A 12,891-nucleotide genomic window follows, 5' to 3' on the forward strand; every position below is an offset into this window, starting at 1 on the left:
TTACCCTAAGACAGCCCTGTAAATGGTTATTATTCTTATTCTTATTCTCGTTTCACAGATAAGAAAACTTAGGTGAGGGGAAATTAAGTAATTTCCCTAAAAGTGCTTAACTCACATGGGGTTTAAATGCAGCTCTGATTTCTAAGCTTATATGTGTGCTTTGATCCCACTCTCTCTGAATATAGATCCAGCATTACCTCCTTGCACCTAGGGCAATCTGAACATTCCCTTCTTCCTTCCTATCTCGTGTTGATCTAGAACTACTCAGAGGCCGTGACCTTACCTTTGCCCTACAGGCCAACTAGGCCCTGGTCAACTGTCTTGCTCTTAACTCAAACTATGTAGCTTCCACTCACCATTGGCACAGATGGCTCTGGATCCCTCTTTTCCCTTTTTTTGTTTTTTTCATGCTGTGTCCTTGGCTGATGTGCTGTTATCTTTTTTCTTCCTCTTCAGTATTCCTACGTAATCTCTACTGAGAAAAATAAGATGCCAAACTCCATCAGCATCTGACCCAACCCCAAGAAACTTCCTAATTTTTCCTTATTATGTCATCTTTGAAAGGTCCCAGCAATTCTTAAAGGTTCCCTTTATTCTCTTAAAGAAAATAATTTTTATCAAATGTTAAGTAACTCGAAAAAGATCTCTATGTTATATTATTAAATGAGAAAGGCAGAGTGCACAAAATGGATATGTTACCATGTAAAAAGGATAGAAAAACTACCTGGCTTTGGTAGTTTTGAGGTGAAATGAAGATTTTTGACTACACAGATGAGAAATAGGGGCAGGAAGGGATTCCACTATATAGTTTTGGTAATTTTTTGATATTTAGACCATATTACTATATTACCAACTTTAAAAATTATATGAGTGATTTTTTTAAATAAGAAATATGAGTAACCTTCCTGATGGGCAGGAGAAGGTGTTTTACAATAATGGTAAACAATCATAAAATATACTAAATGAATAAAATAGTTTTGGGTAAGACCAGAAAGACAATGAACCTATTCCAGAGGAACATTCAGGCCAATGAGTATTTCACATAAATCTGGTAATCCAAAACACCCAGCATTATGGGCAATTTGGGCAATGGTCTGAAAGCAATCAGTTGAGAGTGGAAAGCACTGATACAGCTTTACGTGTCGTGTTTCTTGCACCACACATGCCTAGGGGTCAGGGACTTCTTTCTCATACAACTAGAACTCAATAGATATTTAGTAGTAATAGGAAAAGATTGCCACACAGAATCCCTTTAACTCTGAGAGGAGCAAGAAGCCATTTCAGTGTGATTTGTTGAGTCCTAAAAAGACAACAGAACCTTTTGGGGGCACAGTTTAGTTGATATCAACTCAATCTCTACTTAATAGCATAAAATAGAGGGCAGTTAAGTAAGCAGCTGTGCCCTCATTCACATTCCTAACCCAAGTCTTGGAGAATGGATAACTTGCCCTAGCCTACTCCAATATGGTTCGTAATACAAGTGACTTGAGGAAGCTAGGATCAATTTTCAGGGAATCCAAGAACTTTGCTGGCCTTAATTTGTTACCTCCCAAATATTCCTGAGCACATCCTAAAGTAGAATGAATCCCCGAAGCCATCCCTAGAAGTGATTGGTTTCCTGTTTTCTTTGGCTTGGAGATGACCAAGGGTTGACACCCCCAACCTCTCACATCAAGATCAGAATGGATTGGACATAACATATGGCCTTCTCTATGTTCAGCTCCATCTTCCTAGCATCTTGGGACCAGGATAAATGGCAGCTGGTTTCTGTCATATCTCTCTTGTAGCAGATGTGATTTCATCCAGATAGTATTTTAAGATTTAAGGGTATGGGGGAGGCAGAATGGGGCAAAAGGAGAAGTTGAGTTTAATTCAGTCACAACAGAGACTTCAGTTGATCCCTTGGGGACCTCTAACCTAGAGTGGCTCTTCAGAGCTTTCCAGAATTGAGATAAAGGAAGGAGTGGGCCTTCTATTATTGTGTAGATCCATCCTTGGATTTAGGCTACCAAAGGAAGGAGGTATAACCTGTTTGAGACTGCTCCCTTAGGCTAAAGGCAATTCCTGGGGAGGGACTCAGTTATGGAGCTTCAGCAGAAAACACTCTTAGCAGCTGAGAGAATAGCTACTTTGATTTACAAAGAGGATCTGGCAGATCCTCTGTACAGATCTGTACAGATGCAATGAAACGCCGGGACACCTGCACCCCGATGTTTATAGCAGCAATGTCCACAATAGCCAAACTGTGGAAGGAGCCTCGGTGTCCATCAAAAGATGAACGGATAAAGAAGATGTGGTTTTTGTATACAATGGAATATTACTCAGCCATTAGAAACGACAAATACCCACCATTTGCTTCGACGTGGATGGAACTGGAGGGTATTATGCTGAGTGAAATAAGTCAATCAGAGAAGGACAAACATTTTATGGTCTCATTCATTTGAGGAATATAAAAAATAGTGAAAGGGAATAAAGGGGAAAGGAGAAAAAATGAGTGGGAAATATCAGAAAGGGAGACAGAACATGAGAGACTCCTAACTCTGGGAAACGAACTAGGGGTGGTGGAAAGGGAGGTGGGCGGGGGGTGAGGGTGACTGGGTGATGGGCACTGAGGGGGGCACTTGATGGGATGAGCACTGGGTGTTATTCTATATGTTGACAAATTGAACACCAATAAAAAATAATTTTATAAAACAACAACAACAACAACAAAAACCCAAAAAGATCTGGACAGCACACAATGGCATCTCCTACGTAATCAAACACCTCTAAATGAATACCAACAAATGCATCATGGGTCTGAAAGCAGCTTGCAGTTAGCTCAGAGAATACGGTAGTATGAAATCTAATGGAGCTCTGCTCTGGCTGAATATGTTAGGAAAGTTCTTGAAGCCATAATTGTCTGTGTATGATTACCTTCTGACTCTGAAATTGCCAGTTCAGTAAGCGAAAGGAGGCTGATTAAAAGCCATATCTATTCTAAAACTCTCAGGGGCAGGGCCTCTCAGGGCTAATTCAAAAAGAAAATTCTTGCTACAGATTCTTCCACATTTTTTCCATTTCTCTGTATTCCATGAGCAGGTGGCCACTACCTGCAGCTGATAATTATAGACTTTATGCATGCCATACTATGAAAGGAGCTTGTGTGTGGTGCTAGGGCCGTTAGGGAAGTATGCAGCATATATCTGACCCTGTAAGAGGGGGAAATATCCTTTTGTTATGGGCCATAGGGTTTTCAAGGCTGCTATCCATGGCAAATGTTCACCATGCTCAAAGTCTAACGGCCAAGCATACAACCTTTTAAGAGCTTGTCAGCACAAAGTCCATTCACTGAAAGCCTTGGCTCTCCCATGCAGTAAGCAGGTAATCAGAGCCATATTGTGTTCCCCTCTTTGTAAAAAGGTAAAAGTTCTATAGCTTACACCACTGAAAATATTGAATGTTGCGCATTTAATTTTCAATAGTGATGATGGTGATAATGATGATGATGGTGATGACAGAGAAAATGCTGCCACAGACTTTGTAGATAAAAATGGATGTTTTGAACTTTGGCAAAACATTTTCTCTTCTGAGATGGAACAAGGCAGCCATTTTGACAATAGCTAAGAAAATGACATAGCAGTTCTGGACAGGAATATTACAAAAGCTGTATTGAAATTACAAGAACAATTGAAACAAAGAATTGGCCCCAACCTGGGTAAGTATGCTCTCCTCTCTCAATCTACTCCCAATTCACATCCACTGATAGCTGCCAGACAGATGTTTATTTGATTATTCTGGATATTGAAAAATGTTGTATCATTGTATTGCTATTATTAGAATTTTTATTCATATTGATAGTCACTTAGGTAATTTATAATAAGATGTTCATAACCTAAATTAGATCACAAAGTGATGATAGGAAAAAGTGGAGTGTTTTCTATTGTGACAACAATAATTTTGTTCTTTCTGATTTCTAAAGTGATTACTTGAGACTATGCTAAAAAAATCACACATTATTTGTCCGATCATATGGATTTTTTGTAATTAGAGGCAAAAATGTGAAATTTTGGAAGTAGAGCTTACTTTTGAAGTTATTGACTACAAGTCCAACTTTTACAAATCAAGAAAGAGTCCCAGAGAACTGGAAATGCCCATGGTGTTACATTCAGGACAAGGATCCAGGCCTCCTAATTTTCTGACAGTCTTTTTTCCACTAGAAGAAACACATGCTCTGATTATTAATATTATACGTATATGTTGGTGGCACATTTTTTTGATTAAAAGAAAAGGAAAATCTAGATGCCTTTTGACTAGACCATATCCAGGATTATTTCTTATGTCCCAGAGAAAACTAAATTTGAGACTAAACTCTAACTTAATTTGAGTCTCAGACATAGATGGTTATTTAACCTGGACTCTGCTCAAGCATATCAATGTGTGACTTCACAGACTGGGATTTCAGCATTGCTGGCTTTCATGTCATTGTGCCCAGAATCCTCATAGACCTTAGAGAGTGGTTATGACAGCAGCACCTAGTGAGACTTCTTTTTTTTTTTTTTTAAGTGCTTTATTTATTTATTCGAGAGAGAGAAAGAGAGAGAGAGAGAAAGAGACAGAGCCCAAGAGAGGGGAGGGGCAAAAGGTGAAGCTGACTCAGAGCTCAACCCGGGGCTTGATCCCAGGATTCTTGAGTTTATGACCTAAGCCAAAGGCAGCTGCTCAACCAACTGAGCCACCCAGGCGTCCCAAGACTACTGAAACTCTTAAAAGATACCAATATGTTTATAGATCCCAATGTCCCCCCCTCCCCGCCTTTTTTTTTTTCAGATTCCCACATAATGGGACACACTCACAAATGATGGCATGGATACATTTTTCTACTAAGAAGAGTTGAATTGTGTTCTGCTAAGGCTAACTCTGCAGATCTGGCTCTACATACTCCAATGTCCTAGAGAGATCAGAATATAAGTCACTTGTGTAAAATATCTCCCATCTTTGTAAGCATAGCCAATGCAAGTGGTGTAAAGATTTTTTAAATAAAGCACCAGCCTTTCTTACTTTCATTTCACAGGGTTTTTCCATGGCTGCTAATTCCTAGGGATGTAAATGTATGTTTATACATCTTGAGGGTCCAGTTTGGGAGGTGGAGGTATGCATGAAGATAAGGCATATTCTCTACAATGATGTACAGCCCATCCTAACTCGTACACCTACTCTGCAATGCAGGATGTTGATACATGCTGATTTGCAGACAATGTATTTATTTCTTCAAATGAGGGTATTACAGATTTGTGTTGCTGGGGACAGATGACAGGATCTACCAGCTGAAACCTGACAGAGTACCAGTTGAGTTCATAATAAGCCTGAAAATAGTGCTTTAATGTGCATCTATCTCCCGGAAGGCTGCAGTTCCTTACAAATATCCTTCCTTTTTCTTTCCCTTTTCATTTATTCCAGAGTTTTCATTATGGGAAAGAGGGGTCCCTGGGAGAATGACTTATACATGTGAACCACAGCCCAAACATCTCATGGAAAGGTTCCATGGAATTGAGATTTTAGGATTAGTTAACTAAGGCTATCATAACAAAGTATCACATTCTGGATGGCTGAAATAACAAAGTTACTGTCTTGCAGTTCTTGAGGCTAGAAGTCCAATATTAATGTGTCAGCAGGAGTACTTCCTTCTGAGGGCAGGGTTCCGTGCCTCTCTTAGCTTCTGGTGGGTTGCTGGCCATCTTTGGTTTTCCTTGGTTTATAGATGCATCATCCCAACCTCTGCTCTCATCTTCACATGGAGTTCTTCCTGTTTGTCTGTCTGTCTGATATGCAAATACCCTATTTCCAAATAAGGTCACATTCACAGGTACTGGGGGTCAGGACTTTAACATCTTTTTGGAGGGACATTTTTCAATCCATAACAGAGCTTCTAATGTGGGTCCAAGAAAGACAATGGGAACCACTGGATCAGGCAGATACAGCCCTAATCACCCTGTTTTCCTACCTCCTTGAGATAATGCCTCATTCCCCATTCCTCCCCAGCCATATAGGGGCAAGGCTTTTTTTTTTTTTTTTAAGATTTTATTTATTTATTAATGAGAGACAGAGAGAGAGAGAGAGAGAGAGAGAGAGAGAGAAAGAGAGGCAGAGACACAGGCAGAGGGAGAAGCAGGCTCCATGCAGGGAGCCTGATGTGGGACTCTATCCTGGGACTCCAGGATCATGCCCTGGGCTGAAGGCGGCTCTAAACTGCTGAGCCCCCTGGGCTGCCCGGGGCAAGGCTTTTCTGAAGGAAAGTCTCTGTTGGCGGCCTATGATGGCATAAAGCTTCTTTATGTCTCCTGAGGCTTTCAACCTACTATCCTGATTCTAGGCCTGGATTTCTATGCTTCTGATACCCAGCATCTGCCTACATTTTTGATCCCTCGTGGTAGAGACAAATTGTCTGTGTCTCTGGTCCTTTTCATCTAAACTTATGGATGAGGCAATATAATATAAGGGTTAAGAAGTTGGGCTCTGAAGCCAGACTCTCAGCTCTGAAACTTCCTAGATGTGTAACCTGGACAAGTTGCTTAAACGGTGTTCCTGTGTCCTCATCTGTAAATCCATCACCTCCAAAGAGTTGTTAAGATGATAAAATGAAATAATTTGTATGAAGCAGTTAGAACCATGCCTGGCACATAGTAAACACTAGTTAGCTGATATTATTATTAACTTATTGCTGGCCCAGTGAGCTAGCACTGGTTCTTGGAGATGCAGGAAGGGCAAGGGTGATGGGTGAAGTGCAGCATGAGGAGAGGCCCCCAAGGATGAGCAGTGGGGGAAACAAGTCCCTGTAGGGCAAGCATCAACAATGGGGAATCAGAGGAAGCCAGGACTCAGAAATGAAAGAGTAAATGAGAAGGCAGCAAAGGAGGTTAGCCTTATAGTGTAATGGTCAGCACTTTGGACTCTGAATCTAGAGAAGGCAGCAAAGGTTCAGCATCTGGGCAGCAGACCCTTAGAATGAGACGAAGAGTCTGAGAAAACAGTGCAGAGACTTCTTGTCTGCTTTCTCCCTGGAAGAATAATGATCTCAGAGTGTGGGCAAGCTTGAGCTTCAGCAGGTATACCTGAAGGTAGACCAATAGTACGTGTGTGTGTGTGTGTGTGTGTGTGTGTGTAAGCTGCAGGATGTTTTTTTTTTTTTTTTGCTCCATTACCCTTTACCTAAAGTACTCTTCTATTCTATGTTATATATTTAGTCTAAGAAGACTTTGGGGACCATCCTCTTTCTCACCCTTCAAGCTTTCTCTCTGTTCTCTCAATCTCAAACCCATGTCTTTCATCCAGAACAGCTGCCACCCTGGACTGCTGCTGCCAGCAGAAGTGCTCTGCTTGCAAAATTCTCTGTTTGGTTGTCGCTGTTTGGCTATTACCCCACTGCAAAAGAACAACTCAACAAATGAGTTTAAACTATTCACTTTTCAAATATTAGGTTAAGGCTATCTGACGTTTGATCAAGATATGGTGGATAAGAAATCGCTGCCCCTCCTAAAAATTTAGGTTATGATTCAAGTGCTCTTTTAAGAAGCATTTCAGAATGTTGACTGTATGCATTATCCCAGTGCCCAGCAACCGTGGCATAGCTACATTCATCAGTCTTTTGTGATGAGAGATGTATATAAGTGAAGCATTTGGTCATTCAAAAAAGCATCAACCTTCTCCTGACCCTGCTATTCCCTTAAGGTACCACCCTATCTCTCACTTTCTCTCTACTCCCCAAATTGTCAAGAAGCAAGTCAGTACTCATTTTCATTGCCTCACCACTCACAATCACATTGGATTATATAATCCTTACTCATTGTGACCTTACCGTGCAGCAAAGTTGCTCCTTGGGGATTGTCATTACCTATTGCATCATCAGATCCAAGGCTGCATAATAGTCTTTAACATTCCTGACTTCTCTATAGCAATGGAAACATTAAAAATCCTCTCCTCCCAAGGCTTCCATGACCCTAAACCCCTCTCGGCTTCCTGTCTCTCTGACTGCAATTCCTCTTGATCCTTCTTTAGCTCTTACTTCTTCCCCCTAAATGCAGGTATGCCTAAAGTATGTGTTCTCTTGCTCTTCTCCTGCCTCCTTATACCCTCTCCCTGGCTATGTCTAGTTAATTGGGTAAGATAGTGGGTTATGGGAAACACAGAATATCCAAGGCTAGGTATATTTAGCCATGAGATTTTGTGGAATCTCCTACCAGATAATGTGAGCGAGTAGTAGTCCAAGCACCCACGCAGAAGGAACCAGCATAACAATGGCATGCTTGGCTGCAGCATAGGTTATGGGATGGGCACCAAGGTGCTGAACAGTAAGGTAAAGGAGGAATCCAAAGCAGTCTGTAGGCCAACATGCTTGAAGAAGCTTATTTCTAATGGCTCTATGTATCAGTTTTAATAGTGTTCCTGATTTCTCCACAGGATTTATTTTAAGGTTTATTTATTTATTTGAGAGAGAGAGAGAGAGAGCAGGGAGGGGCAGAGGGAGAGAGAGTCTTAAGCAGACTCAGCACTGAGCACAGAGCTCAACTTGGGGCTCAATCCCATGACCCTGAGATCAGGGTCTTGAGATCACAACCGGAGCTGAAACCAAAAGTCAACCACTTAGCCAACTGTACTCCCTTTGTACTCTTCTCCACAAGGTTTAGGTATCCCTTTATACTTCCTCATCAAGTCCTTATCACCCTGGATATGGTGTATTGTATATTTGCTAGTCTATATTCACCTCTAGACTGTAAGATCTGGAGAGTGAAGACCATATATATCTGTTTTACCATTTAATTTCCAACACCAAGATCAGGGCTTGTCCCACGGAAGATGCTAAATCAATATTAATTGAAAAAACAAATGAACCAGGTTTTTAAATTTGGAAACCAAAGAAGTGGAAAGTATGAAAAAGGAATCCTATGTAAACCAAGATAAAATTTGTACAAAGTGCATACCATATGGTGATGAAGCACCTTTAGAGGTGGGCACAGATTGCATTATGAACTTCCTAGCAGTCAAAGCAAAGGAAAAAAAAATCACTCACAAAATTCGTAGTGCCTATTGAATTTAAAAAGAAAAGTTGCTCAGGTAAAACACAGCTTTTCCAATGTTGACTTAGAGAAATATCTCCATGGACTCTCACAAGGAATTACCATCTGGGTTATAGACAATGTGTTCCAGGGTATCTCTATATTAGACATAGTAGTGGATGCTGTAGAACTATTTTTAAAATGTCCTTCAATATAGGTTAACCACATACCTTAAATTTAAAGTAATTTTATGACAGGGAGACCAAGGAAATGTAAGTAAGTGCCCAGAATTCTGATGACCTGGCTTGATCCAAGGACAAAATTTAGAATATCTAAAATAAGATGTGTTCTGAGAAAAATGACTATTCCCTATGATATGATCTAAAACAAAGATTTCTATGGCCAAGTGTATTTGGGAACTAGTGCATATTCATGTCAGATTTCTCTTTTTAAGATACTTGCATGCACATTAACATATATTAATTAAGTGCTCTAAGAAGTCCTTCAGTAAAAGAACTTTGTCTAACCCAGAAGTTTTACCAAAATAATTTGATTCTCTTATAATATGGTACCTGTTTACATTTCAGGGAAATTTTAGCTAACACTTTAGTAAACAGTCATGTAGGGAAATTATGGACTACATATCTTCAAGCAACCCTATGTGAATACTGTTTCTGAGAACCAAGTCCTTGATAAAAATCTTGAAAAGAGTGTTACATTTTATTCCCTCTGGCAAAAACTTGGGAATGCAGATATTCTGTGCTGTCAATTAAAAATAGACCTTTTGCTGTGACAGTCAATTGAATAACAGGTCATCTAAGGAAAGTAAAAGCTCCTAATAATCTTGTGCCCACATCTTGCCCAGGGAGGACTGAAAGGCAGGCCAAATATTGTTGTAGGAAACATTCATGGTTCCAGTCTATTTAAACCCAGTGATACAATTTGAATCGATTCAGTGGAAATCAATCTGAAAATTTAAGTTTGTTTCAACTGCAGTAATGGATTTCTTTCCAAGAACTTCTAAGTGCTTCTAGAAGTGGTAAGAAACACACTGCTATTGTTATTGAAAATAACATCTATCGAATATCTTAACCAATGACCCTATTCTTTATAGGTTAATGTGCCAATAATTTAGACTGCTTGATTTTCTCCACTGAAACTTAAGATTTAAGTTTGTGATCACTAGATCATAAAAAAAATGGTACAATACAGCCCTTTCTATCTAGGCAGGCATGCTTCAGACTAACAATACTGGGTAAATGTAATCTCCATGGCAAGAGGAAGAGAAGTGAAGTTTGTGTCCTGATATATTCTCTGCTTCTAACCAAGTGAAGGCTTTGTAGTATGTCAGAAAACCATCGGCTAAATGAGGGACTGGAGACACTCACAGTGCAAATCACCCAGGCAAAATGGAAGAGAGCCCTAAGAAGGAAGAGGAACACCTAATTTCTGTTTTGTTTTGTTTCTTTCTGTTACTAATCTCCTTGAAATTTCTAAAGTATTTCCTGCCTTAACTTACTAGGTTTAGTAGAATCAAGAAAGATAGAGCACCATTTAAACATATCAGATAAGTGAGCTAAAATGAATTTTACATTTCATTCTGGAGTTCATTATACTTTTGGCAGCAAATTTATCTTCCTAATTATGTTTTACTTAGGTTGAAATTAATTTTAATTGGTATTTCCTGTGAACACACTGAATAAGAAGCAGAAAAATCTGCCTGAAATTAAAAGTTGACCTTGAGCAATCCAAAATTCACACTTACTCTGGATGACCTCATTTATGCCCATGACTTCACCCTCCCTGATGCTCTGAGGACTTCCAAATCAACACATCTCTTCCAGCTTCTCTCCTGAGCTAAGCAGTACATCTCAACTAACTCTTGGGGAACTTCGCCTATATGTGACATGTGCAATATGAGATCTCATCTTCCCGGACATGTTTCACATCTATTCTCCTCTCCCCATAATCCCCAACCTCAGTGATTGGAACCCTCCCACCCAACTGCTCAACCTCAAATCTGGAAGCCACTCCAGATTTCTTATTCTCACCACCAACTTTTCTTTTCTTTTTCTTTTTTTAAATTTATTGTTTATTTGTGTTCAATTTGTCAACATATAGAATAACACCCAGTGCTCATCCCGTCACCCAGTCACCCCCACCCCCCGCCCACCTCCCCTTCCACCACCCCTAGTTTGTTTCCCAGAGTTAGGAGTCTTTAATGTTCTGTCTCCCTTTCTGATATTTCCCACTTATTTTTTCTCCTTTCCCCTTTATTCCCTTTCACTATTTTTTATATTCCCCAAATGAATGAGACCATATAATGTTTGTCCTTCTCCGATTGACTTATTTCACTCAACGTAATATCCTCCAGTTCCATCCACGTCGAAGCAAATGGTCACCACCAACTTTTCTGAGACTAAAATCTAAATTCTTTGTCAGGGCTTTGAAAGGTCTTCACAGTCTAGCCTCATGTTTCCCAGTAAAGACCCTACTGACAACTGAGGCACAACAGATTTCTTCTCTGTGCAGAAGTACCCTTCTTCTTCCTAGTCCCACCCACTAAAAGCCAGTAATAATTCCTATTCACCTGACAACAACAAAAAAAAAACAAAAAAAGACCCTTCACATTTCCTAATGCTCCTTTGTGGAGTAATACTGCCTGTAGCTGAGAATCACAAGTCTAGCCTTGCCCACCTTTCCAGCCCCATCTCCCACTATGCTCCTCCACAGCCTTGGCATTCCAGCCATACAGAAAGATTTACTTACCCCATGTGTGCTGTGCTGCGCTCTCTCAAGCCAAACCTCTGCCATTGCACATGCTATTTCTTCTGTCTTCAATGCTCTCCTTTCAGCCCTCTCCTTACTAGACAAGTCAAAAGTCTATAAACCTCAAGATTCAACTCAAACTCCTTTCTCCTTTTGAAGTTTCCAACCACAGTGACTCTTCATCCTTGTACATTTAGGTGGTACTTACTGTAAGTATCTCCTCCTTTGGACAGTTCTAGACTGACCAAGCCTCAAAAGACCTGCCACACATACATCCCACTTTGAAGAAAACTCCCATCCTCATAGCTCTGCCATTCATAGATCCTATGACCACCTCACAACTGATGGCCCCAGAGCAGCACCTGGTATGAGGGCAGCCCTTCCATAGACAGTAATCCACGATATGTCATAGTTTTTCTTTCTTTTATGTCATAGTTTAAAAAGATGAGTTAGGCTCATTAGATTCTCTGTCTCTGTCTCTCTCATTTGTAGTAAGAAATACAAATAGAATGAGCCATTTGTCAGGAGCTGCTATTGCTGAAAGTTCATAGGGTAGAGATGCCACAAGGAAAAGGTAATGAGACAAAGTCTGTGTAGACATGAGAGAGATGGGGAGACCAGAAGAGTCACCCATGTAGCACACTAGACTACCAGGACTCCTCTCCACCATTGTCCCCCCAGTCCTTGGTAGCACTGGTAATAGTATCAGGGGACCCCTGAGAAGAACAGAGAGAAAGCAGGGCACCAGGATTGCTGAGCAATGGAGAGTGGCCTTTATGATCAGAGGCAATACTTGGCTCTGACCTGCCTCCAGAGAGCTTCCCAAACCCCAATGTGACAGATCTTCTTTTTTGCACTATGCTGACCTACAGAAGAGAGAGCAGGCTGAAAGGAAAAGCTATTTCCTAGCTCTGCTTCCACTGATCACAATCCCTGTAGCCTGGGGCAAGTGTTTCTAGAGCACTTTTTCTTATCTGTAAAATGAATATTTTAGTATCTGTCCTGCTTGTGGTTCTACTGACTGATATATTTTTTTAGAGTTTTACTTTTTAAAAAAATAAGATTTCATTTATTTGAGAGACAGAGAGAG

At 40.4% G+C, this 12,891-nt stretch overlaps 1 long non-coding RNA gene across 2 annotated transcripts in view; it reads left to right on the forward strand.

Annotated features, from left to right (window-relative positions):
* Positions 1-12,891, forward strand: part of LOC112656958 (uncharacterized) — a 117,858-nt gene that overhangs the window by 65,144 nt on the left and 39,823 nt on the right. The window contains exon 5 of one of the 2 annotated variants that reach the window (XR_007412272.1): positions 4,810-5,050. The exons of the other annotated variant lie outside the window; for it this stretch is intronic. This is a non-coding gene — a long non-coding RNA (uncharacterized LOC112656958). Of the gene's footprint in view, positions 1-4,809; positions 5,051-12,891 lie in introns of those variants that run through there. 2 annotated transcript variants of the gene reach the window in all.

This window comes from Canis lupus, chromosome 8, assembly GCF_003254725.2.
Source record: "Canis lupus dingo isolate Sandy chromosome 8, ASM325472v2, whole genome shotgun sequence".
NCBI lineage: Eukaryota > Metazoa > Chordata > Mammalia > Carnivora > Canidae > Canis > Canis lupus.